Source organism: Hoplias malabaricus, chromosome 9 (assembly GCF_029633855.1).
Source record: "Hoplias malabaricus isolate fHopMal1 chromosome 9, fHopMal1.hap1, whole genome shotgun sequence".
NCBI lineage: Eukaryota > Metazoa > Chordata > Actinopteri > Characiformes > Erythrinidae > Hoplias > Hoplias malabaricus.
This window is the reverse complement of record NC_089808.1, coordinates 43,830,331-43,856,918: the sequence shown is the minus strand read 5'-3', so window position 1 is coordinate 43,856,918 and position 26,588 is coordinate 43,830,331. Positions and strand designations below refer to the sequence as shown.

At 48.1% G+C, this 26,588-nt stretch overlaps 1 protein-coding gene across 2 annotated transcripts in view; it reads right to left on the bottom strand.

Annotated features, from left to right (window-relative positions):
• Nucleotides 1-26,588, bottom strand: part of LOC136707078 (NACHT, LRR and PYD domains-containing protein 12-like) — a 112,521-nt gene that overhangs the window by 28,453 nt on the left and 57,480 nt on the right. The window lies entirely within an intron of this gene.

Here is a 26,588-nt window from a genome sequence, read left to right as displayed (position 1 = left end):
TGACCAGAGTTGTTACATACAATACACGCCAGACTTTTACAAATACATTTGAATTCAAGATCAACTTGATCTCTTTAAAAAGTAAATATTATTATATTTTATTCAGTGTCTACATGCAACTATTTTTAGTTTTGAACTTTATCTACTGCATAAACAGAATGCTTCATAAGGCTATAGTGGTAGAGAGTAGTTTATAAACTGATGATGAACTGGTGTTTCCACAGGGGACACACCTGTATTATTTGTGAGATGTTATCTTGTGAATGAGGCTGAACACTGGCCAGTGCACACATGGCAATCTGATGTGAATTGTCAGAGTTCAAACATGGTGGGATCCTTTATCTAAAGTAGAACATGTTCTAGGAGTAAGTCACAGAATCATTACAACCCACAGTGGACAGCACAGTGGACATCCACTGCTGCTTAAAGATTGTGATTGTCCATATAAACAGATAGGAGGCTGGCAGAAATCACATCCATATTCGATGCAGGGCGTCACACACACATCCCGCAGGTCAGTGAGCAAAAGACCCACCAGAGTGCCCCTGTTAACACTTGGATTATAAAGAGCCTGTGAGCACCTACCACAAGTGCCACACTGAAGTGCAATTTAGCAGTCAATTGACAGCCTATTCTTTACAATTGGAAGCTTTCACTGACATGTCATGCTCGCTAGCTGGCACATCTTGCACAGAGCATGTAATCTCGACATAAGCTCAGCTCACGTTCGGCCAGTGTGTCACTCATTTTCAGATCTGTGTCAGATCTGTTGCTGGCCAAACTTTATAAATTTTCTAAAATCTAAGAGCATTACATACTTGTAGTGGAGTCTGTTGTGATTACTTAATGTAATTAATAATTAATTATTTGATACATATTATTACGATTGATCTGCTTAAGTGTCTCTGTCACAGCTCCAGGGTCCTGGAGGTTGTGGGTTTGACTCCCGCTCCAGGTGACTATCTGTGAGGAGTGTGGTGTGTTCTCCCTGTGTCTGTGTGGGTTTCCTCCAGGTGACTGTCTGTGAGGAGTGTTGTGTGTTCTCCCTGTGTCTGCGTGTCTTTCCTCCGGGAGATTGTCTGGGAGGAGTGTGGTGTGTTCTCCCTGTGTCTGCGTGGCTTTCCTCTGTGTAATTGTCTGTAAGGAGTGTGGTGTGTTCTCTCTGTGTCTGCGTGGGTTTCCTCCAGGTGACTGTCTGTGAGGAGTGTGGTGTGTTCTCCCTGTGTCTGCATGGGTTTCCTCCAGGTGACAGTCTGTGAGGAGTGTGGTGTGTTCTCTCTGTGTCTGCGTATGTTTCCTCCGGGTGACTGTCTTTAAGGAGTTTGGTGTGTTCTCCCTGTGTCTGCATGGGTTTCCTCCGGGTGACTGTCTGTGAGGAGTGTGGTGTGTTCTCCCTGTGTCTGCATGGGTTTCCTCCGGGTGACTGTCTGTGAGGAATGTGGTGTAGTCTCCCTGTGTCTGCATGGGTTTCCTCCGGGTGACTGTCTGTGAGGAGTGTGGTGTGTTCTCGCTGTGTCTTCGTGGGTTTCCTCCGTGTGATTGTCTGTGAGGAGTGTTGTGTGTTCTCCCTGTCTCTGCATGGGTTTTCTCCGGGTGACTGTCTGTGAAGAGTGTGGTGTGTTCTCCCTATGTCTGCGTGGGTTTCCTCCAGGTGACTCTCTGTGAGGAGTTTGATGTGTTTTCCCTATGTCTGTGTGGGTTTCTTCCAGGTGACTGTCTGTGAGGAGTGTAGTGTGTTCACGCTGTGTCTGCGTGGGTTTCCTCCGGGTGAATGTCTGTGAGGAGTGTGGTGTGTTCTCCCTGTGTCTGCATGGGTTTCCTCCGGGTGACTGTCTGTGAGGAGTGTGGTGTGTTCTCCCTGTGTCTGCATGGGTTTCCTCCAGGTGACTCTCTGTGAGAAGTTTGGTGTGTTTTCCCTGTGTCTGCTTGGGTTTCTTCCGGGTGACTGTCTGTGAGGAGTGTAGAGTATTCTCGCTGTGTCTGCGTGGGTTTCCTCCAGGTGAATGTCTGTGAGGAGTGTGGTGTGTTCTCCCTGTGTCTGTGTGGGTTTCCTCCGGGTGACTGTCTGTGAGGAGTGTGGTTTGTTCTCCCTGTGTTTCCGTTGGTTTCCTCCGTGTGATTGTGAGAAGTGTGCTGTGCTCTCCCTGTGTCTGTATGGGTTTCCTCCAGGTGACTGTCTGTGAGGAGTGTGGTGTATTCTCCCTGTGTCTGCGTGGGTTTCCTCCGGGTGACTGTCTGTGACGAGTGTGGTGTGTTCTCCCTGTGTCTGCATGGGTTTCCTCCAGGTGACTGTCTGTGAGGAGTGTGGTGTGTTCTCCCTGTGTCTGCGTATGTTTCGTCCAGGTGACTGTCTGTGAGGAGTGTGGTGTGGTCTCCCTGTGTCTGCGTGGGTTTCTTGCTGTGTCTGCGTGGGTTTCCCCGTGTCTGCGTGAGTTTCCAACAGGTGACTGTCTGTGAGGAGTGTGGTGTGTTCTACCTGTGTCTGCGTGGGTTTCCTCCGGGTGACTGTCTGTGAGGAGTGTGGTGTGTTCTCCCTGTGTCTGCATAGGTTTCCTCTGGGTGATTGTCTGTGAGGAATGTGGTGTGTTCTCCCTGTGTCTGCATGGGTTTCCCCCTGTGTCTGCGTATGTTTCCTCCGGGTGACTGTCTTTAAGGAGTGTGGTGTGTTCTCCCTGTGTCTTTGTGGGTTTCCCCCTGTGTCTGCGTATGTTTTCTCCGGGTGACTGTCTTTAAGGAGTTTGGTGTGTTCTCCCTGTGTCTGCATGGGTTTCCTCCGGGTGACTGTCTATGAGGAGTGTAGTGTGTTCTCGCTGTGTCTTCGTGGGTTCCCTCTGTGTGATTGTCTGTGAGGAGTGTGGTTTGTTCTCCCTGTGTCTGCTTGGGTTTCCTCCGGGTGACTGTCTGTGAGGAGTGTGGTGTGTTCTCCCTGTGTCTGTGTGGGTTTCCTCCGGGTGACTGTCTGTGAGGAGTGTGGTGTGTTCTCCCTGTGTCTGCATGGGTTTCCTCCGGGTGACTGTCTGTGAGGAATGTGGTGTGTTCTCCCTATGTCTGCATGGGTTTCCTCCGGGTGACTGTCTGTGAGGAGTGTGGTGTGTTCTCGCTGTGTCTTCGTGGGTTTCCTCCGTGTGATTGTCTGTGAGGAGTGTGGTGTGTTCTCCCTGTGTCTGCATGGGTTTTCTCCGGGTGACTGTCTGTGAAGAGTGTGGTGTGTTCTCCCTGTGTCTGCATGGGTTTCCTCCAGGTGACTCTCTGTGAGGAGTTTGATGTGTTTTCCCTATGTCTGTGTGGGTTTCTTCCAGGTGACTGTCTGTGAGGAGTGTATTGTGTTCACGCTGTGTCTGCGTGGGTTTCCTCCGGGTGAATGTCTATGAGGAGTGTGGTGTGTTCTCCCTGTGTCTGCATGGGTTTCCTCCAGGTGACTGTCTGTGAGGAGTGTGGTGTGTTCTCCCTGTGTCTGCATGGGGTTCCTCCAGGTGACTCTCTGTGAGAAGTTTGGTGTGTTTTCCCTGTGTCTGCTTGGGTTTCTTCCGGGTGACTGTCTGTGAGGAGTGTAGAGTATTCTCGCTGTGTCTGCGTGGGTTTCCTCCAGGTGAATGTCTGTGAGGAGTGTGGTGTGTTCTCCCTGTGTCTGTGTGGGTTTCCTCCGGGTGACTGTCTGTGAGGAGTGTGGTTTGTTCTCCCTGTGTTTCCGTTGGTTTCCTCCGTGTGATTGTGAGAAGTGTGGTGTGCTCTCCCTGTGTCTGTATGGGTTTCCTCCAGGTGACTGTCTGTGAGGAGTGTGGTGTATTCTCCCTGTGTCTGCGTGGGTTTCCTCCGGGTGACTGTCTGTGACGAGTGTGGTGTGGTCTCCCTGTGTCTGCGTGGGTTTCTTGCTGTGTCTGCGTGGGTTTCCCCGTGTCTGCGTGAGTTTCCAACAGGTGACTGTCTGTGAGGAGTGTGGTGTGTTCTACCTGTGTCTGCGTGGGTTTCCTCCGGGTGACTGTCTGTGAGGAGTGTGGTGTGTTCTCCCTGTGTCTGCATAGGTTTCCTCTGGGTGATTGTCTGTGAGGAATGTGGTGTGTTCTCCCTGTGTCTGCATGGGTTTCCCCCTGTGTCTGCGTATGTTTCCTCCGGGTGACTGTCTTTAAGGAGTGTGGTGTGTTCTCCCTGTGTCTTTGTGGGTTTCCCCCTGTGTCTGCGTATGTTTTCTCCGGGTGACTGTCTTTAAGGAGTTTGGTGTGTTCTCCCTGTGTCTGCATGGGTTTCCTCCGGGTGACTGTCTATGAGGAGTGTAGTGTGTTCTCGCTGTGTCTTCGTGGGTTCCCTCTGTGTGATTGTCTGTGAGGAGTGTGGTTTGTTCTCCCTGTGTCTGCTTGGGTTTCCTCCGGGTGACTGTCTGTGAGGAGTGTGGTGTGTTCTCCCTGTGTCTGTGTGGGTTTCCTCCGGGTGACTGTCTGTGAGGAGTGTGGTGTGTTCTCCCTGTGTCTGCATGGGTTTCCTCCGGGTGACTGTCTGTGAGGAATGTGGTGTGTTCTCCCTGTGTCTGCATGGGTTTCCTCCGGGTGACTGTCTGTGAGGAGTGTGGTGTGTTCTCGCTGTGTCTTCGTGGGTTTCCTCCGGGTGATTGTCTGTGAGGAGTGTGGTGTGTTCTCCCTGTGTCTGCATGGGTTTTCTCCGGGTGACTGTCTGTGAAGAGTGTGGTGTGTTCTCCCTGTGTCTGCATGGGTTTCCTCCAGGTGACTCTCTGTGAGGAGTTTGATGTGTTTTCCCTATGTCTGTGTGGGTTTCTTCCAGGTGACTGTCTGTGAGGAGTGTATTGTGTTCACGCTGTGTCTGCGTGGGTTTCCTCCGGGTGAATGTCTATGAGGAGTGTGGTGTGTTCTCCCTGTGTCTGCATGGGTTTCCTCCAGGTGACTGTCTGTGAGGAGTGTGGTGTGTTCTCCCTGTGTCTGCATGGGGTTCCTCCAGGTGACTCTCTGTGAGAAGTTTGGTGTGTTTTCCCTGTGTCTGCTTGGGTTTCTTCCGGGTGACTGTCTGTGAGGAGTGTAGAGTATTCTCGCTGTGTCTGCGTGGGTTTCCTCCAGGTGAATGTCTGTGAGGAGTGTGGTGTGTTCTCCCTGTGTCTGTGTGGGTTTCCTCCGGGTGACTGTCTGTGAGGAGTGTGGTTTGTTCTCCCTGTGTTTCCGTTGGTTTCCTCCGTGTGATTGTGAGAAGTGTGGTGTGCTCTCCCTGTGTCTGTATGGGTTTCCTCCAGGTGACTGTCTGTGAGGAGTGTGGTGTATTCTCCCTGTGTCTGCGTGGGTTTCCTCCGGGTGACTGTCTGTGACGAGTGTGGTGTGTTCTCCCTGTGTCTGCATGGGTTTCCTCCAGGTGACTGTCTGTGAGGAGTGTGGTGTGTTCTCCCTGTGTCTGCGTATGTTTCGTCCAGGTGACTGTCTGTGAGGAGTGTGGTGTGGTCTCCCTGTGTCTGCGTGGGTTTCTTGCTGTGTCTGCGTGGGTTTCCCCGTGTCTGCGTGGGTTTCCAACAGGTGACTGTCTGTGAGGAGTGTGGTGTGTTCTCCCTGTGTCTGCATGGGTTTCCTCCGGGTGACTGTCTGTGAGGAGTGTGGTGTGTTCTCCCTGTGTCTGCATAGGTTTCCTCTGGGTGATTGTCTGTGAGGAATGTGGTGTGTTCTCCCTGTGTCTGCATGTGTTTTTTCCGGGTGACTGTCTGTGAGGAGTGTGCTGTGTTCTCCCTGTGTCTCCATGGGTTTCCCCCTGTGTCTGCGTATGTTTCCTCCGGGTGACTGTCTTTAAGGAGTGTGGTGTGTTCTCCCTGTGTCAGCATGGGTTTCCTCCGGGTGACTGTCTGTGAGGAGTGTGGTGTGTTCTCCCTGTGTCTTTGTGGGTTTCCCCCTGTGTCTGCGTATGTTTTCTCCGGGTGACTGTCTTTAAGGAGTTTGGTGTGTTCTCCCTGTGTCTGCATGGGTTTTCTCCGGGTGACTGTCTGTGAAGAGTGTGGTGTGTTCTCCCTGTGTCTGCATGGGTTTCCTCCAGGTGACTCTCTGTGAGGAGTTTGATGTGTTTTCCCTATGTCTGTGTGGGTTTCTTCCAGGTGACTGTCTGTGAGGAGTGTATTGTGTTCACGCTGTGTCTGCGTGGGTTTCCTCCGGGTGAATGTCTATGAGGAGTGTGGTGTGTTCTCCCTGTGTCTGCATGGGTTTCCTCCAGGTGACTGTCTGTGAGGAGTGTGGTGTGTTCTCCCTGTGTCTGCATGGGGTTCCTCCAGGTGACTCTCTGTGAGAAGTTTGGTGTGTTTTCCCTGTGTCTGCTTGGGTTTCTTCCGGGTGACTGTCTGTGAGGAGTGTAGAGTATTCTCGCTGTGTCTGCGTGGGTTTCCTCCAGGTGAATGTCTGTGAGGAGTGTGGTGTGTTCTCCCTGTGTCTGTGTGGGTTTCCTCCGGGTGACTGTCTGTGAGGAGTGTGGTTTGTTCTCCCTGTGTTTCCGTTGGTTTCCTCCGTGTGATTGTGAGAAGTGTGGTGTGCTCTCCCTGTGTCTGTATGGGTTTCCTCCAGGTGACTGTCTGTGAGGAGTGTGGTGTATTCTCCCTGTGTCTGCGTGGGTTTCCTCCGGGTGACTGTCTGTGACGAGTGTGGTGTGTTCTCCCTGTGTCTGCATGGGTTTCCTCCAGGTGACTGTCTGTGAGGAGTGTGGTGTGTTCTCCCTGTGTCTGCGTATGTTTCGTCCAGGTGACTGTCTGTGAGGAGTGTGGTGTGGTCTCCCTGTGTCTGCGTGGGTTTCTTGCTGTGTCTGCGTGGGTTTCCCCGTGTCTGCGTGGGTTTCCAACAGGTGACTGTCTGTGAGGAGTGTGGTGTGTTCTCCCTGTGTCTGCATGGGTTTCCTCCGGGTGACTGTCTGTGAGGAGTGTGGTGTGTTCTCCCTGTGTCTGCATAGGTTTCCTCTGGGTGATTGTCTGTGAGGAATGTGGTGTGTTCTCCCTGTGTCTGCATGTGTTTTTTCCGGGTGACTGTCTGTGAGGAGTGTGCTGTGTTCTCCCTGTGTCTCCATGGGTTTCCCCCTGTGTCTGCGTATGTTTCCTCCGGGTGACTGTCTTTAAGGAGTGTGGTGTGTTCTCCCTGTGTCAGCATGGGTTTCCTCCGGGTGACTGTCTGTGAGGAGTGTGGTGTGTTCTCCCTGTGTCTTTGTGGGTTTCCCCCTGTGTCTGCGTATGTTTTCTCCGGGTGACTGTCTTTAAGGAGTTTGGTGTGTTCTCCCTGTGTCTGCATGGGTTTCCTCCGGGTGACTGTCTATGAGGAGTGTAGTGTGTTCTCGCTGTGTCTTCGTGGGTTCCCTCTGTGTGATTGTCTGTGAGGAGTGTGGTTTGTTCTCCCTGTGTCTGCTTGGGTTTCCTCCGGGTGACTGTCTGTGAGGAGTGTGGTGTGTTCTCCCTGTGTCTGTGTGGGTTTCCTCCGGGTGACTGTCTGTGAGGAGTGTGGTGTGTTCTCCCTGTGTCTGCATGGGTTTCCTCCGGGTGACTGTCTGTGAGGAATGTGGTGTGTTCTCCCTGTGTCTGCATGGGTTTCCTCCGGGTGACTGTCTGTGAGGAGTGTGGTGTGTTCTCGCTGTGTCTTCGTGGGTTTCCTCCGTGTGATTGTCTGTGAGGAGTGTGGTGTGTTCTCCCTGTGTCTGCATGGGTTTTCTCCGGGTGACTGTCTGTGAAGAGTGTGGTGTGTTCTCCCTGTGTCTGCATGGGTTTCCTCCAGGTGACTCTCTGTGAGGAGTTTGATGTGTTTTCCCTATGTCTGTGTGGGTTTCTTCCAGGTGACTGTCTGTGAGGAGTGTATTGTGTTCACGCTGTGTCTGCGTGGGTTTCCTCCGGGTAAATGTCTGTGAGGAGTGTGGTGTGTTCTCCCTGTGTCTGCATGGGTTTCCTCCGGGTGACTGTCTGTGAGGAGTGTGGTGTGTTCTCCCTGTGTCTGCATGGGGTTCCTCCAGGTGACTCTCTGTGAGAAGTTTGGTGTGTTTTCCCTGTGTCTGCTTGGGTTTCTTCCGGGTGACTGTCTGTGAGGAGTGTAGAGTATTCTCGCTGTGTCTGCGTGGGTTTCCTCCAGGTGAATGTCTGTGAGGAGTGTGGTGTGTTCTCCCTGTGTCTGTGTGGGTTTCCTCCGGGTGACTGTCTGTGAGGAGTGTGGTTTGTTCTCCCTGTGTTTCCGTTGGTTTCCTCCGTGTGATTGTGAGAAGTGTGGTGTGCTCTCCCTGTGTCTGTATGGGTTTCCTCCAGGTGACTGTCTGTGAGGAGTGTGGTGTATTCTCCCTGTGTCTGCGTGGGTTTCCTCCGTGTTACTGTCTGTGACGAGTGTGGTGTGTTCTCCCTGTGTCTGCATGGGTTTCCTCCGGGTGACTGTCTGTGAGGAGTGTGGTGTGTTCTCCCTGTGTCTGCGTATGTTTCGTCCAGGTGACTGTCTGTGAGGAGTGTGGTGTGTTCTCCCTGTGTCTGCGTGGGTTTCCCCGTGTCTGCGTGGGTTTCCAACAGGTGACTGTCTGTGAGGAGTGTGGTGTGTTCTCCCTGTGTCTGCGTGGGTTTCCTCCGGGTGACTGTCTGTGAGGAGTGTGGTGTTTTCTCCCTGTGTCTGCATAGGTTTCCTCTGGGTGATTGTCTGTGAGGAATGTGGTGTGTTCTCCCTGTGTCTGCATGTGTTTTTTCCGGGTGACTGTCTGTGAGGAGTGTGCTGTGTTCTCCCTGTGTATCCATGGGTTTCCCCCTGTGTCTGCGTATGTTTCCTCCGGGTGACTGTCTTTAAGGAGTTTGGTGTGTTCTCCCTGTGTCAGCATGGGTTTCCTCCGGGTGACTGTCTGTGAGGAGTGTGGTGTGTTCTCCCTGTGTCTTTGTGGGTTTCCCCCTGTGTCTGCGTATGTTTCCTCCGGGTGACTGTCTTTAAGGAGTGTGGTGTGTTCTCCCTTTGTCTGCATGGGTTTCCTCCGGGTGAATGTCTGTGAGGAGTGTGGTGTATTCTCCCTGTGTCTGCATGGGTTTCCTCCGGGTGACTGTCTATGAGGAGTGTAGTGTGTTCTCGCTGTGTCTTCGTGGGTTCCCTCCGTGTGATTGTCTGTGAGGAGTGTGTTTTGTTCTCCCTGTGTCTGCTTGGGTTTCCTCCGGGTGACTGTCTGTGAGGAATGTGGTGTGTTCTCCCTATGTCTGTGTGGGTTTCCTCCGGGTGACTGTCTGTGAGGAGTGTGGTGTGTTCTCCCTGTGTCTGCATGGGTTTCCTCCGGGTGACTGTCTGTGAGGAGTGTGGTGTGTTCTCCCTGTGTCTGCATGGGTTTCCTCCGGGTGACTGTCTGTGAGGAATGTGGTGTATTCTCCCTGTGTCTGCATGGGTTTCCTCCGGGTGACTGTCTGTGAGGAGTGTGGTGTGTTCTCGCTGTGTCTTCGTGGGTTTCCTCCGTGTGATTGTCTGTGAGGAGTGTGGTGTGTTCTCCCTGTGTCTGCATGGGTTTTCTCCGGGTGACTATCTGTGAAGAGTGTGGTGTGTTCTCCCTGTGTCTGCGTGGGTTTCCTCCGGGTGACTGTCTGTGAAGAGTGTGGTGTGTTCTCCCTGTGTCTGCATGGGTTTCCTCCAGGTGACTCTCTGTGAGGAGTTTGATGTGTTTTCCCTATGTCTGTGTGGGTTTCTTCCAGGTGACTGTCTGTGAGGAGTGTATTGTGTTCACGCTGTGTCTGCGTGGGTTTCCTCCGGGTGAATGTCTGTGAGGAGTGTGGTGTGTTCTCCCTGTGTCTGCATGGGGTTCCTCCAGGTGACTCTCTGTGAGAAGTTTGGTGTGTTTTCCCTGTGTCTGCTTGGGTTTCTTCCGGGTGACTGTCTGTGAGGAGTGTAGAGTATTCTCGCTGTGTCTGCGTGGGTTTCCTCCAGGTGAATGTCTGTGAGGAGTGTGGTGTGTTCTCCCTGTGTCTGTGTGGGTTTCCTCCGGGTGACTGTCTGTGAGGAGTGTGGTTTGTTCTCCCTGTGTTTCCGTTGGTTTCCTCCGTGTGATTGTGAGAAGTGTGGTGTGCTCTCCCTGTGTCTGTATGGGTTTCCTCCAGGTGACTGTCTGTGAGGAGTGTGGTGTATTCTCCCTGTGTCTGCGTGGGTTTCCTCCGGGTGACTGTCTGTGACGAGTGTGGTGTGTTCTCCCTGTGTCTGCATTGGTTTCCTCCGGGTGACTGTCTGTGAGGAGTGTGGTGTGTTCTCCCTGTGTCTGCGTATGTTTCGTCCAGGTGACTGTCTGTGAGGAGTGTGGTGTGTTCTCTCTGTGTCTGCGTGGGTTTCTCCCTGTGTCTTTGTGGGTTTCCCCCTGTGTCTGCGTGGGTTTCCAACAGGTGACTGTCTGTGAGGAGTGTGGTGTGTTCTTCCTGTGTGTGCGTGGGTTTCCTCCGGGTGACTGTCTGTGAGGAGTGTGGTGTGTTCTCCCTGTGTCTGCATGGGTTTCCTCTGGGTGATTGTCTGTGAGGAATGTGGTGTGTTCTCCCTGTGTCTGCATGTGTTTTTTCCGGGTGACTGTCTGTGAGGAGTGTGCTGTGTTCTCCCTGTGTCTCCATGGGTTTCCCCCTGTGTCTGCGTATGTTTCCTTCGGGTGTGTCACATCTTGACACTTTCTGGTTTGTTTTCTCCTTTCTTTTGGGCTGTCTCTTCGCTGTTTTCCTGTCTCTGCACATGGCTTTGTTTTCCTCTTCCATGTGGCTCTGTCTGTTTGTTGTCATTCCTAGCCCCGCCCTCGTTTCACTTTAACCTCCGCCTCTTTTGTCATTGTCCCTCGTTATCTGTGTCAGGTGTGTCTAGTTATTTCATGTATTTAAGCCCTCTTCCCTCACTTCCTGGTATTGGTCATTTTGTTAATTTGTTTCATGGTTTCATTGTGTTTGTGTCACGCTCATGGTTCTTCGTAGTGTTTCTCGTTTTTGGTTTTTCGTTCCTCGTTCGTTTTCTTAACCCTTTCGTGTTTCTACTCTAGTCCGTCTGTTTTGTTATCTTTCTATTAAAGTCTGTGTTGTAGCGAGTGTGTCCGCCTCCCTGAATCTACTCATCACACCACCCTGACAGAATGACCGATCAAAAAATGGACACAGCTAACACGGACTACCCCTTTAGGAGAGGTGTAATTCGCCGGACTCCTTTCCGCAAAGATCCCGTGGAGGAGGCGTTGAGAGCGGCTTCAGAGTGGAGTCAACGGCTTCAGCACATGTCCGGTATGGTTCCTTTTCCCCGAACAGAAGACTCAATTCAGGAATCGAGTGATTCCTCCAGCGGGAATCGACGGAGCCGGAGGAGAAAACAGGCTGAAGACCCAGCTCCAGATAATTACCCCCTCAGGTCCGGGGAGATTTTTGGGGGGGCGTTATATACAAGGGCTGTTAGCCTCAGATCACAGGACATGGGAAATGAGGCTAACAGAGGCGCATCTCCGGGGGAACTACGGTCAGAGAAGTCCCTCGAGAGTGCGCCCAAACCCGCTAAATACTCAACTCGTGCTCGGCGAGCAGCACGAGCACCTGCCTCGTTGGACGCCTCAGCTCCAGTTTCCGAGAGCACGGCGCCAACGGCTGCTCCAGTTTCCCTAAGCGCGACTCCTCCAGCCGCTCCGGTTCCTGTAAGAGCGGCACCTCCGGCCGCACCTGTCTTCGTGAGCGCGGCACCTCCGGCCGCGCCTGTCTCCGTGAGCGCAACGCCTCCGGCCGCGCCTGTCTCCGTGAGCGCAATGCCTACGGCCACGCCTGTCTCCATGAGCACGACGCCTCCGGCCGCGCCTGTGTCCCTGAGCGCGGTGCCTACGGCCGCACCTGTCTTCCTCAGCGCGGCGCCTCCGGCCGCGCCTGTCTCCATGGACGACGTCGCAGATTCTTCTGCCTCCGTGGACGTCGTCGCTAGGACCCCAGTTCCTAAACACAGCTCTGCGCTCACTCCTGACCTTCAGGAGAAGCTTACAGGCCTCATGGCACGCCTGGAGCTCTCCTTGAAGGTGGCGTCCGCTTCTCCTGTCTTCGAAGGAGCGACGCCCGCCTCTTCTGTTTCCGTGGACGACGGCGCAGATTCCTCTGCCTCCGTGGACGTCGTCGCACGTTCTCCAGTCTTCGTGGACGACGTCGCAGATTCCTCTGCCTTCGTGGACGTCGTCGCACATCCTCCTGACTCCTTGGATGACGTCGCAGTTCCGTCTGCCTCCGTGGATGACGTCGTCGCAGTTCCGTCTGCCTCCGTGGATGACGTCGTCGCAGTTCCGTCTGCCTCCGTGGATGACGTCGTCGCAGTTCCGCCTGCCTCCGTGGATGACGTCGTCGCAGTTCCGCCTGCCTCAGTGGACGTCGTCGCAGTTCCGCCTGCCTCCGTGGACGTCGTCGCAGGGTCTCCAGTCTCCGTGAGTACGGCTCCCTCAGCTGCTCCTATCTCCGAGACTGTGGCTACGCCCGTTTCTACCCCTGAGACTGTGGCTAAGGCCGTTTCTACTCCTGTGACTTTGGCTACGGCCGTTTCTGCCCCTATGAAGGTGGCTTCGGCCGTTTCTGCCCATGAGACTGTGGCTCCGGCCGTTTCTAAGCCAGTGACTGTGGCTCCGGCCGTTTCTAAGCCAGTGACTGTGGCTCCGGCCGTTTCTAAGCCAGTGACTGTGGCTCCGGCCGTTTCTAAGCCAGTGACTGGGGCTCCGGCCGTTTCTAAGCCAGTGACTGGGGCTCCGGCCGTTTCTAAGCCAGTGACTGGGGCTCCGGCCGTTTCTAAGCCAGTGACTGGGGCTCCGGCCGTTTCTAAGCCAGTGACTGGGGCTCCGGCCACTTCTGAACCTGTGACTGTGGCTACGGCCGTTTCTGCCCCCGAGACTGGGGCTACGGCCGCTCCTGGTCAAACCCGTAGGACGGCCCCAAGGACTTCGGGGCCGATCCCCAGAGCTGTGCCCAGGCTGGTCCCTAAGACATTTCCACGGACATTGGCCAGTCCTGGGCACCCACCAGTTGTTTTTGTTCCTGTCTCTGTCCCAGTTCTGGTTCCTGTCTCTGTCCTTGTCCCTGTGCCTTTGTCTGCCTTCCTTTCAATTCCAGTCCCTGTCACTGTACTCGTGTCAATCCCTGTTAATGTCTTGGTTCCTGTTCCCCTGCCTAGTCCAGTCCAGTACCCTGTTAAACCCTTTGTCCAGTCTCATGTCCAATTCCCTGTTAGTCCTCTCCAGTCACAAATTAAACCCTCTGTCCAGACCCATGTCCAGTTCCCAGTCCCATCACCTGTCTTGTCACGTGTATCTGCTCCTGTTCTGTCTCAGTCCCCGTTCAATTTCCAATCTAAGTTCCAGCACCCTGTCTTATCACGAGTCCCGTCTCCTCTTTCTACTTCTGTCCGATGTCCGTTTAAAGTCTAGTTCCTTGTTCCCTTTTTCCATTCTGAGTCTTTTCTAGTTTGTCTTGTTTCTTCTGGCCCCCTCCTGCGCCAGCTCCTGGAGAGTCTCGTTTTTCGCGCTCCGGGAGTTGCGCGTCTTGGGGGGGGCGTCTGTCACATCTTGACACTTTCTGGTTTGTTTTCTCCTTTCTTTTGGGCTGTCTCTTCGCTGTTTTCCTGTCTCTGCACATGGCTTTGTTTTCCTCTTCCATGTGGCTCTGTCTGTTTGTTGTCATTCCTAGCCCCGCCCTCGTTTCACTTTAACCTCCGCCTCTTTTGTCATTGTCCCTCGTTATCTGTGTCAGGTGTGTCTAGTTATTTCATGTATTTAAGCCCTCTTCCCTCACTTCCTGGTATTGGTCATTTTGTTAATTTGTTTCATGGTTTCATTGTGTTTGTGTCACGCTCATGGTTCTTCGTAGTGTTTCTCGTTTTTGGTTTTTCGTTCCTCGTTTGTTTTCTTAACCCTTTCGTGTTTCTACTCTAGTCCGTCTGTTTTGTTATCTTTCTATTAAAGTCTGTGTTGTAGCGAGTGTGTCCGCCTCCCTGAATCTACTCATCACACCACCCTGACAGGGTGACTGTCTTTAAGGAGTTTGGTGTGTTCTCCCTGTGTCAGCATGGGTTTCCTCCGGGTGACTGTCTGTGAGGAGTGTGGTGTGTTCTCCCTGTGTCTTTGTGGGTTTCCCCCTGTTTCTGCGTATGTTTTCTCCGGGTGACTGTCTTTAAGGAGTTTGGTGTGTTCTCCCTGTGTCTGCATGAGTTTCCTCCGGGTGAATGTCTGTGAGGAGTGTGGTGTGTTCTCGCTGTGTCTTCGTGGGTTCCCTCCGTGTGATTGTCTGTGAGGAGTGTGGTTTGTTCTCCCTGTGTCTGCTTGGGTTTCCTCCGGGTGACTGTCTGTGAGGAGTGTGGTATGTTCTCCCTGTGTCTGCGTGGGTTTCCTCCAGGTGAATGTCTGTGAGGAGTGTGGTGTGTTCTCCCTGTGTCTGCGTGGGTTTCCTATGGATGATTGTCTGTGAGGAGTGTGGTGTGTTCTGCCCATGTCTGCGTAGGTTTCCTTTGCATGACTTTCTGTGAGGAGTGTGGTGTGTTCTACGTGTGTGTCCGTGGGTTTCCTCCATGTGATTGTCTGTGAGAAGTGTGGTGTGTTCTCCCTGTGTCTGCGTATGTTTCCTCCGGGTGACTTTCTTTAAGGAGTTTGGTGTGTTCTCCCTGTGCCTGCATGGATTTCCTCTGGGTGACTGTCTGTGAGGAGTGTGGTGTGTTCTATCTGTGTCTGCGTATGTTTCCTCCGGGTGACTTTCTTTAAGGAGTTTGGTGTGTTCTCCCTGTGCCTGCATGGATTTCCTCTGGGTGACTGTCTGTGAGGAGTGTGGTGTGATCTCCCTGTGTTTGTGTGGGTTTCCTCCGGGTGACTGTCTGTGAGGAGTGTGGTGTGTTCTGCCCATGTCTGCGTAGGTTTCCTTTGCATGACTGTCTGTGAGGAGTGTGGTGTGTTCTCCCTGTGTCTGCATGGGTTTCCTCCGGGTGACTGTCTGTGAGGAGTGTGGTGTGATCTCCCTGTGTTTGTGTGGGTTTCCTCCGGGTGACTGTCTGTGAGGAGTGTGGTGTGTTCTGCCCATGTCTGCGTAGGTTTCCTTTGCATGACTTTCTGTGAGGAGTGTGTTGTGTTCTACGTGTGTGTCCGTGGGTTTCCTCCGTGTGATTGTCTGTGAGAAGTGTGGTGTGTTCTCCCTGTGTCTGCATGGGTTTCCTCTTGGTGACTGTGTTTGAGGAGTGTAGTGTGTTCTCCCTGTGTCTGCATGGGTTTCCTCCGGGTGACTGTCTGTGACGAGTGTGGTGTGTTCTCCCTGTGTCTGCATGGGTTTCCTCCGGATGACTGTCTGTGAAGAATGTGGTGTGTTCTCCTTGTGTCTGCATGGGTTTCCTCCAGGTGACAGTCTGTGAGGAGTGTGGTGTGTTCTATCTGTGTCTGCATGGATTTCCTCTGGGTGACTGTCTGTGAGGAGTGTGGTGTGTTCTTCTTGTGTCTGCATGGGTTTCCTCCGGGTGACTTTCTGTGAGGAGTGTGCTGTATTCTCCCTGTGTCTGCATGGGTTTCCTCCGGGTGAATGTCTGTGAGGAGTGTGGTGTGATCTCCCTGTGTTTGTGTGGGTTTCCTCCGGGTGACTGTCTGTGAGGAGTGTGGTGTGTTCTCCCTGTGTCTGCATGGGTTTCCTCCGGGTGACTGTCTGTGAGGAGTGCGGTGTGTTCTCCCTGTGTCTGCGTATGTTTCCTCCAGGTGACTGTCTGTGTGGAGTGTGGTGTGTTCTCCCTGTGTCTTTGTGGGTTTCCCCCTGTGTCTGCGTGGGTTTCCTCCAGGTGACTGTCTGTGAAGAGTGTGGTGTGATCTCCCTGTGTCTGCATAGGTTTCCTCCAGGTGACAGTCTGTGAGGAGCGTGGTGTATTCTCCCTGTCTCTGCATGTGTTTCCTCCGGGTGACTGTCTGTGAGGAGTGTGGTGTGTTCTCGCTGTGTCTTTGTGGGTTTTCTCCGGGTGACTGTCTGTGAGGAGTGTGGTTTGTTCTCCCTGTGTCTGCGTGGGTTTCCTCCGGGTGACTGTGTTTGAAGAGTGTGGTGTGTTCTCCCTATGTCTGCATGGGTTTCCTCCGGGTGACTCTCTGTGAGGAGTGTGGTGTGTTCTCCCTGTGTCTGCATGGGTTTCCTCCAGGTGACTCTCTGTGAGGAGTTTGATGTGTTTTCCCTGTGTCTGCTTGGGTTTCTTCCGGGTGAATGTCTGTGAGAAGTGTAGTGTGTTCTCGCTGCGTCTGCGTGGGTTTCCTCCAGGTGAATGTCTGTGAGGAGTGTGGTGTGTTCTCCCGGTGTCTGCATGGGTTTCCTATGGATGATTGTCTGTGAGGAGTGTGGTGTGTTCTGTCCATGTCTGCGTAGGTTTCCTTTGCATGACTGTCTGCGAGGAGTGTGGTGTGTTCTACCTGTATGTCCGTGGGTTTCCTCTGGGTGACTGTGTTTGAGGAGTGTAGTGTGTTCTCCCTGTGTCTGCATGGGTTTCCTCTGGGTGACTGTGTTTGAGGAGTGTAGTGTGTTCTCCCTGTGTCTGCATGGGTTTCCTCCGGGTGACTGTCTGTGACGAGTGTGGTGTGTTCTCCCTGTGTCTGCATGGGTTTCCTCCAGGTGACTGTCTGTGAGGAGTGTGGTGTTTTCTACCTGTGTCTGCATGGGTTTCCTCTGGGTGAATGTGTTTGGTGTGTTCTCCCTGTGTCTGCATGGGTTTCCTCCGGGTGACTGCCTGTGAGGAATGTGGTGTGTTCTCCCTGTGTCTGCGTATGTTTCCTCCGGGTGACTGTCTGTGAGGAGTTTGGTGTGTTCTTCCTGTGTCTTTGTGGGTTTCCCCCTGTGTCTGCGTGGGTTTCCTCCGGGTGACTGTCCGTGAAGAGTGTGGTGTGTTCTCTCTGTGTCTGCGTGGGTTTCCTCCGGGTGACTGTCTGTGAGGAGTGTGGTGTGTTCTCCCTGTGTCTGCGTGGGTTTACTCCAGGTGACTGTCTGTGAGGAGTGTACTGTGTTCTTCCTGTGTCTGCATGGGTTTCCTCCGGGTGATTGACTGTGAGGAGTGTGGAATTACAGTAGTCTAAACAGGAGGACGTGAATGTATGGACTAGAATTTCAGTGTCCTGAACAGAGAGCAGGGGAGCAATATGATGAAGTGGAAAAAGGATGTTTTGGTTAAGGCCTTAATATGGGGTTTGGAGGACAGAGAGGAGTCGAGAATACAACTAAATTGCGAATAACTGAAGAGGTTTTTACAGCCACACCATCAAAGTTAAGTGTGATATCAGAAATGTTTGTTAGAGTGGACTTGGGGCCAACGAGCAGACTTCAGTTTTTTCTGTGTTGAGTTTCAAAATGTTGGCATGCAACCAGTGTCTCAGTTCTCGAATGCAGGAAATAAGGGCAGAGGGGGGCAGGAGGTATTTTTGGTGCTCGTGTCTATTTGAGTATCATCTGCATAACAATGATAATTAAGACCATGGCTGTGGATGGTCTGACCAAGTGGCAGCATGTAGATGATGAATAGTATAGAGCCTAGGACTGAACCTTGGGGAACACCTTGTGTAACAGTACTAGGGAGAGATCTGTGTGTACCAAGAGCAACAAAGTGAAATCTATTGGTAAAGTAGGAAATGAACCAGGAAAGTGCTGTGTCAGTTATGCCAATAGCTGAGAGACGGGAGATGAGTATGCTGTGATTAACAGTGTTGAATGCTGCACTCAAATCTAAGAGAAGAAGTCAGCCAGAGTCAGTAGCAAGTAGGATATCATTTAAAACCCTCAGAAGGACTGTCTCAGTACTGTCTTTTGTGCTGAGGTATATTTAAACATAAGGCCTTAAGCGCAGTATTAAGAAATGTTCACTGTTCTGTATGTTTAGACGCATGCTCTGTGTGTGTGCTCCAAAGAGAGGGAGAGAGAGAAAATAAAGAGGGAGAGAGAAAATAGAGATGAGAGAGAGAAGATAGAGAGGGAAAGAATGGGGCAGAGACGAGAGATGTGTGTGCACTGAATTGGAAAACTCTCTCATGGGATCCTTAAGAACCCGTAAGACCCGTTTCTGTAAATAAAGATGTATTTACACCTTTAACCGTGTCTGCAGAGATTCTTTTCCATCACCTGTCTTCACAATACAGTCTTAACCTGTCTTAACCACAAAGATGGCGACGAGGATGGGATGCTGAGTTGTAGCTTTTCTGCTTCAGACGGCTCCTGCACTCGAACTCCCACTTATAGCCGGCAAATAGAAGGTGAGATTTTCACAAATTTGAGCGCTGGTTGTTTGTTTGAGCTGTCTGTTGCAGAAAGGGTTGCACCTATTACACTCACTAGTGTATGCAGTATTGTGTTGATGATGGTGTTGGATAAAATTTCTCCGTTCTAAATTTTTAAACTACAGTAATAGAAAATAGAAATGAAGGAAATAAAAGGGAACAATGAAGTAAAAGTAAAAAGGAACAGATGTAATAGAAGAAAAATAAATGGAAAGGAAAGGTGAAGTATAAGTGTAGAATAGCTTAATTAGTAATGACAAGGTGAGCTGATGATAACATGTGAGTTTGTATAAACAGGGCCCTAGTTTTGCTTAAAACTGTAAGACATGAATCACAGCCATTCTGTGAAATTTAGCTTTGAGTTATAGTGGAATTGGAATATATTGAAATAATGAGAAGCCCTGGGGCCCAGTGGCATTTAGTTAAAATTTATATAAGGTTAAAAGTAAAGGAATAGAAGAGAAAAAGAGGCAATAAAAGAGAAATAAAATAAAATATAAATAAAAGAAAAATAAAAAATAAAAAATAAAATAAAAGAGGAAAAATGGTATAAAAGGAAAAGAGATAATAGTGAGTTAAAAGGATGCTGCAGATTTGGTTTAAGCCCTCTTTTTGTTGAGGCGGGATTAGCCCAGCCGTAAACCCAGAAAAATTCACTAGGTGATTTTTAGGTCAGTTGGATGAGAAACTGGAGGTGTGATACGGAGATGTAATTAGGGGTGCCCACTCGAAACACTGTTGACGAGCACTGTATTGATGCTGCCTCTCTTTGAATTATTACACCTCATAAGGAGCATAAATTAAAAATAAGAAAATAATGGAAAAAGAATAAAGAAATAAGGAGCAGCAGGAAAATTTAAAGCATGCTGTTAATGTGTGAATGAGTCGACTATGAGAATTGTGTTAAATGTTCAAAGTGATGTGTGTGTGTAAGCGCTGTTGGGGGTTGTTGGATGACGTGTGTGTATGTGTGTGTGTGTGCTTAGTGAGTTAAGAAAAAAGGAGTGCCGTGTATGTGTGTGTCAGTGTTAGTATGTCTTACCCCTCCCTTCCCCATCCTATATCATTGCCCCTCAGTCTGTATATGTGTGTATGTGTATGGTCAGCTGAAAGAGTTATGCTTGGGAGTACTTGGTGGAGGTGGGGGAATGATCACCCCCTTCCCTTCTTTTGGTCCATCATGAGTGTGTGGGCAGAGCTGGTTTCTCCCTTGGAGCCTTCCTTTTTTTGTGGGTGTGTTTAGAGAAACTGGGGAAAGGACACCTCTGTCCAGAGAGTGTCAGAGAGAAAGAGTGAAGAAAGTGTTTAGAGAAGGTGGGGAAATGTGATGAAGAAGGAGAGTTTTAGAAATCAATAGGGAAATAAATTTGCAATGGTAAAATTTATGAGCTTCATTCTAGGACAGTTATTGTAAATGATTTCATGAACCTCAAAATAAGAGTGCTTTATTTATTTATAATGGAAATGAGCCTTGAACAGAAGACGTTTTTAAGCCAATGAAGAGATTTGTTGGAGGTGTTTACAATATTGAATGAAAGATAAAAAATGTTATGAAAAAACTAAATGTTAAATACAAATAATCATATTGGATGTTTATTTACCAAAAAGTACAAGCCGGATTCCAAAAAAGTTGGGACACTAAACAGTTTGTGAATAAAAACTGAATGTAATGATGTGGAGGCGCCAACATCTAATATTTTATTCAGAATAGAACACGAATCACAGATCAAAAGTTTAAACTGAGAGAATGTATCATTTTAAGTGAAAAATATGTTGTTTCAAAATTTCATGGCATCAACAAATCCCAAAAAAGTTGGAACAAGGCCATTTTTTACCATCCCCCCTTCTTCTTACAACACTCAACAGACGTCTGGGGACAGAGGAGACCAGTTTCTCAAGTTTAGAAATAGGAATGCTCTCCCATTCATGTCTAATACAGGCCTCTAACTGTTCAATCGTCTTGGGCCTTCTTTGTCGCACCTTCCTCTTTATGATGCGCCAAATGTTCTCTACAGGTGAAAGATCTGGACTGCAGGCTGCCATTTCAGTCCCGGATCCTTCTCCTACGTAGCCATGATGTTGTGATTGCTGCAGAATGTGGTCTGGCATTATCTTGTTGAAAAATGCAGGGTCTTCCCTGAAAGAGATGACGTCTCTGCATTAATGGTGCCATTCCAGACATGCAAGCTGCCCATGCCACAAGCACTCATGCAACCCCATACCATCAGTGATGCAGGCTTCTGAACGGAGCGTTGATAACAACTTGGGTTATCCTTGTCCTCTCTGGTCCGGATGACATGGCGTCCCAGTGTTCCATAAAGAACTTCAAATCGTGACTCATCTGACCACAGAACAGTCTTCCATTTTGCCACACTCCATTTTAAAAGACCCCTGGCCCAGTGCAAACGTCTGAGCTTGTGGAGCTTGCTTAGAAATGGCTTCCTCTCTGCACTGTAGAGTTTCAGCTGGCAACGGCGGATGGCACGCTGGATTGTGTTCACTGACAATGCTTTCTGGAAGTATTCCTGAGCCCATTCTGTTATTTCCTTGAAAGTGGCATTCCGGTTTGAGGGGCAGTGACATTTAAGGGCCCGGAGATCCTGAGCATCCAGTAGAGTTTTACGGCCTTGACCCTAACGCACTGCAATTGTTCCAGATTCTCTGAATCTTTTGATGATGTTATGCACGGCTGATGATGATAACTTAAATGTCTTTGCTATTTTACGCTGGGTAACACCATTCTGGTATTGCTGCACTATCTTTCTGCGCAACAACGGTGGAATTGGTGATCCTCTTACCATCTTGGCTTCAGAGAGACACTGACACTCTGAGAAGCTCTTTTTATACCCAATCATGTTGTCAATTGACCTAATTAGTGTTAATTGGTCTTCCAGCTGTTCGTTATATGCTCAATTTCCTTTTTCCAGCCACTTATTGCTACTTGTCCCAACTTTTTTGGGATTTGTTGACACTGAAATTTTGAATCAACAAATTTTTCCTTTAAAATGTTACATTTACTCAGATTAAACTTTTGATCTGTCATCTATGTTCTATTACACATAAAATATTGACATTTGCCATCTCAACATCATTGCATTCAGTTTTTATTCACAATATGTTTAGTGTCCCAAATTTTTTGCAGTCCGGTTTGTAAGCTGAATGTATTAAACTTCTATTTGTCAGTTTCTCTTATCCTGTGGGGTGTGTGAGTGTATAAGTCTGTTTCTCTTATTCTGTGGGGGTGCGTGAGAAGAGGAGACAAGGAGCTGGCCAAAAAAGGAGCTGGGGGGTTGAAGTTTGAAGTTACCCAGAGCAGACTTCAAGCAAAGGCCAGTCATTTTATCCACAAACTTCTTTCACAGCTGCATTAATACATTTAGGTTTAATAATTAATAGGTCTCATTATTAAAAAGTAATTAATTGATTTGTTTATCTATTTGCATTTAGTCCATTATTTGTGCTACATTACATGACATAGACTTTTTCAAAGAAAGCTTGGTTGAGCTTGATATACGTTTGTATATTATTTAATTACAAGGTAATTATTGAATGCTTAATAAATCTAAGTTTACTTAAGGTGTACTTAGTAATAATATTACTTAGAAAAGGGGATTTAGTGGTGTGAATTGTTTTGCATATTAAGGTTTGATTTCTCTGAAGTTGGGGTTTATTCAATTGGGGTTTAATTTTTGTTGATTGTGGTAATATAGTGGCCTATAAACAGAGGAAAAAGGGAAAGAAATAATTTTAAAATGTGTAAGTTGGGAACATATTTAGCCATTATTATGCCAAAAATGGGCACTAATGTTTCAAAAGGGGTTACTCCTGTTGATATAGTTAAGACAAATTATCCTTTTTAATAAAAGTCATTGCAAAAATATCAGAAAAAATGTATAAGTAATGGCCTGACATAGATCAATCATGGCCAGTAGAGACACTCAACCCAGATGTAATTAAAACCATGGAGGTACTTGTATCAACATACAAAGCAAGACAGAAGAAAGGGCATCAACAAGAAAAGTGAAAGGAAAAAAGAGAAATAGAGCTTGGCATTCTCCAGTTATTTGAACAAGAGAGTCAGAAACTGATAAAGGCTGCAAAGGAAAAAAGGGAGAAAGGTGTAGAAGCTATAAATCAGCGTACAAAGGTAATAGAAAAACCAATGGCAGAAGTTAAGGTGCCTTTTTCACGTATGGACTCAGTTAAGACACCACCACCTTATGAGAAGGAAGTGAAAACTGAGGAAGTTTTCCCTCAGCTATCAATGATCAGTCAAGGAGGAAGTTATCACATCCGAGATGAAGATGAATGCATCATTGAAACAGGACAAGCAAAGACAATGATAAAACTGTATCCAAGTTCCAAAAACAAGAAGAGAACTCGACATCTGCAGACAAGAGGTGACCTGAGAATGAGGACCGTTGGAGATGAAGATCTGAGTGACCAGGAGGAGGCCATGGGTGGATACGACCCTAGCCATCAGACAAATACTGGGTAAAGCGGAAAAAAGAGGAGATGTGAGTAGAAGGAAAGAGGACTCAAGAGATGGAAGTTCTGATGAAACAGAAAATGAAGACAGTGATGATGGATGGAAGAGTAAGGGATCTTTCTCTGCAAGAGGATTCTTTCTGGAGAGCTTTAAGAGAAGTTGAAAAAAGTCTAGACCAATGTTTATTGAACTTAGATTATGCTTTTAGCTCAGAAAGCCAAAAAGCACTGGAGACACAACTGAAAGAGTTGAAAATATATAAGGAAAAATTGAAAAATGAAGACACTAAAAAATCTGAAAGACAATACACATTGCGTCCAAGGAAAGGAAAGACATTTGAAAAGATGTTTCCAGTGGTAGTCCGTGGACAGAATTTGGAATACAAGCCTTGGCAAAATACATATATGTCAGATATCATGTAAAAGTTGCCTACTTTGCAAGATGGAGCACATCCTTGGATTTCAAAATTGGAAGAGATTTTGGTGGGAACACAGCCTGCAATAGGAGACATAAAGAGACTTTTAGCAAATTTCCTGGGGGTTCCAGCCATGGAAGAAATTCTACAGAAAGTGGGCCTAGATCGATATGTAAGAACTGCTGTTAATTATCCAGAGCTGTTTTCTGCAAACAGAGGGCCAATGTGGAGAGCATTGAAAGATACATTTCCAACCAATGTTCATCCTGACAATATTCTGACTGAGCCTTTGGGAGAGGAAGAAAACCTGAGAGCCTATGTGTCAAAAGTCCATCAGGTATGGAGAAACATCACAGGAAATGACCAAGACTTAAATCAGATGGAGCAATCAATTTTGCGAGCCAAATTAGAAGGGACTACCCTTACCAGCGAGAAGTTAACTGGAAGAAGTAGTGGGTCTTGGAAGCAAGACAAAGAGTGTCTATGCGCATCATATAGCCCATCAAGTGGAGCTATATAGAAAGAAGGAACATGATCAGAAAATACAGGATGAAGAGACCCTCTGAAAGCTGAATCAAATACAACTGGTGGACAACAAGAAAAAAGAAAAGAAACAGGCTGTAGTCATACAAAGTCAGCCTCCTAATCAGCCAGGACCACATCTGGATCAGAATCAACCTCAAGTGAGTCAGTCAACATCGGATGTTCCACTGACTCCCAGGCCACAGCCAGTGTTTGGTCAGGTGCAGAATTGGAGAGGAAGAGGTCAAGGAAATGTAGGAAGAGGAAGACCAGGAAGATTCAATCTGAACTTTCAGCAGCCTCCTGAAGTGTGCTACAATTGTGGACAGTTTGGTCATTTTGCTCATGAGTGCAACAGGCCAGGAGGTAACTTCAGGTGATACTTCAGAGGAGGATTCAGGGGTCAACCAAGGTCAATCAAGGGACCTGTGAACCCTTATAGGGGCCCGGAACCAGGATTCTAGGAGAACTCGTGTGGGAGGTGTCAGCTGGTAGCACTAGGGCCCGAGAGAGATCCAACAATATAGGTGAAAATAAATAATCGAACATTGACAATGATGGCAGATAGTGGAGCTGCTTTCACCTGTATTTGGCCTGAAGATGCTATACACCTACCCAGGTCTGGTCAGATGATTCGGAGAATCGGGTTTGAGGTAGTAAAACAGATAATTCCTCTCACAGAACCAATTGAGCTCTGCTATAAACATCTGAAGACTACAATACCCATACTGGTATCAGAACATACACCTATTGCACTTTTGGGAAGAGATGCTTTGTGCAGACTGAACTGTACAATAAAATGCACACCAGATGTCTACCTGGTGGAGGTGCCAAATGAAATGACTGATCAATTAATGATGAAAACAGAGACTGAAGCTTCTTCAGTATTTTGGACTGGAAATCTTAGTGAAGAATTCTTGGAACCAGCCAAGCTGTGGGAGAAGTTTATTGTAACAAACATGCCTGATGCAAAGGTTACAGAGTATCCATTTCATTGTACATTGAAATACTTTAAGGATGCTGAACAATCAGATGCAGAAAAATGGTTGAGTCATCAACTAAAGCAAGTTGAATTACGAGCTGCTATGAAGATAGACAAAAATGATTACTTGCATAAAGAGTTTAATATTGGAAAAAATGTACCACGTGACTTTGCTGGTGTCTGAGGATTGTGAGCAGAAACAAATAGGTGAAATGATGGCAGAAGCAGAATAAGTTTTCTTAAACTGCTTAAAGAGAATCTTTCCTTCTGGATTAGTGATTTATTAAGATTATGATTACTGCTCAAGGACAAGGACAGCCACAAGTGGTCAGGATGACACATGAGTCACTTTGAAATGAGAAGATGGATTCAAACTCTCTGAAAGAGGAAATGCTACGATATGTTCCAAAATGTTTATGGTCACAACATAGCACTGACATTGGATTTGTGAAGTCAGCTCAAACAGTGAAAGTTGAACTTCGACCAGGAACAAAACCTCCATGGAAGCCTCAGTATTCTTTGAATGAAGAAGCAATAAAAGGTATCAAACCACAAATTGAAGGTCTTGTGAAAGCAGATGTTCTGAAGAAAACACAGAACCCGCAGAGTAATACACCTTTGTTGCCTGTGAAGAAGCCAGATAACTCTTATAGTTTAGTACATGATTTGAGAGCAGTAAATGAAGTAGTAGCAGACTTTCCAGTGGAAGTGCCTGATCCACATGCTTTGTTAGTCCATATTCCTTCAGATGCAATGTATTTCACAGTATTAGATTTATGTGGTGCATTTTTTAGTGTTCCACTAAGTCTAGAAAGTCAGAGTTTATTTGTGTTCACATACAAGGGACAATTCTATGAGTATAAGAGATTACCACAGGGATATAAACATAGTCCTCACATTTTCAATAAAGTATTGAAAGATGATCTAGCTGGGGTAGATCAGAAGTTAAAATGGATGATATTCTTCTTTGTGCACCAGATGAGGAAACATGCCATAAACTAAGTGTAAAAATGCACAAACTGTTGCCAAGTTTTTGTGTAGAGAAGTAATAAGCAGGTGGGGACTTCCAGATCGAATATCCTCAGATAATGGGAAAGAGTTTGTGGATAAAACAGCTAAATTAATTAGGATTTGTGAAAAAATGAATGGCGTCTTGACAAATCGGATTGTTAAAATCTGTCAGCACACAGGTTTAAATTGGATAGCAGCACTTCCATTAGCATTAATGGTGTGTCACTCAAGTGAACTGCGTGATTTACACATGACTCCTCATGAGTTGATGACAGGCAGACGAATGCCAATGCCATGTTTGAGTACAAGTGGGAAAGGTCCAAGTTTAGCCCTTTTAGAAGATGACATGCGTGCATATGTTTCATACTTAGCTAATTTACATAAAAGAATATCCACATACGTTTCAGAAAAGCAAAGGAAAGAGGAGGAGCAGGAGAGGCTGTATAAGCAAAGGAAGAATACAGTGCAGCCTGGAGATAAGGTGTTTGTAAAGGTATTTAGAAGAAAATGGTATAACGAATGCCGAGAAGGACCTTTTGATGTTGTTCGCAGTACTGGTCCAAATTAAAGGGTTTCCAGTGTGGTATCATTTATCTCACTGTGTTAAAGCACCAAGTGAAGAGAACCCATCATTGTGTGATGCTGATGACTCTGTGTATATTTCTGACAATGCCAGAAATGACACAGCAGATTGTAAACAACACAAAAAGTTTGGAGAAATTGAATTTCAATATGTCCTAGAAACAGCAGGCCCCATTCCAGAAAGCAGTAATTCCATTTCAAAATAGTTCAGAGACTTGGATCAAGAAAAGAGTCCAAGACCAGTTCGAAAAAAGGTTAGACCTAAACGGTATGAGAACTAAAGAGAATGAAACTTTAGAGAATTTTACTTTTCCAGTGTCGAAAGTTACTGAGGGGGTAAATGGATCACATCTAACTACACTAGTGCCTCTGATAATTTCAACAACGTTATTACCTTTGAAGACTGTGAT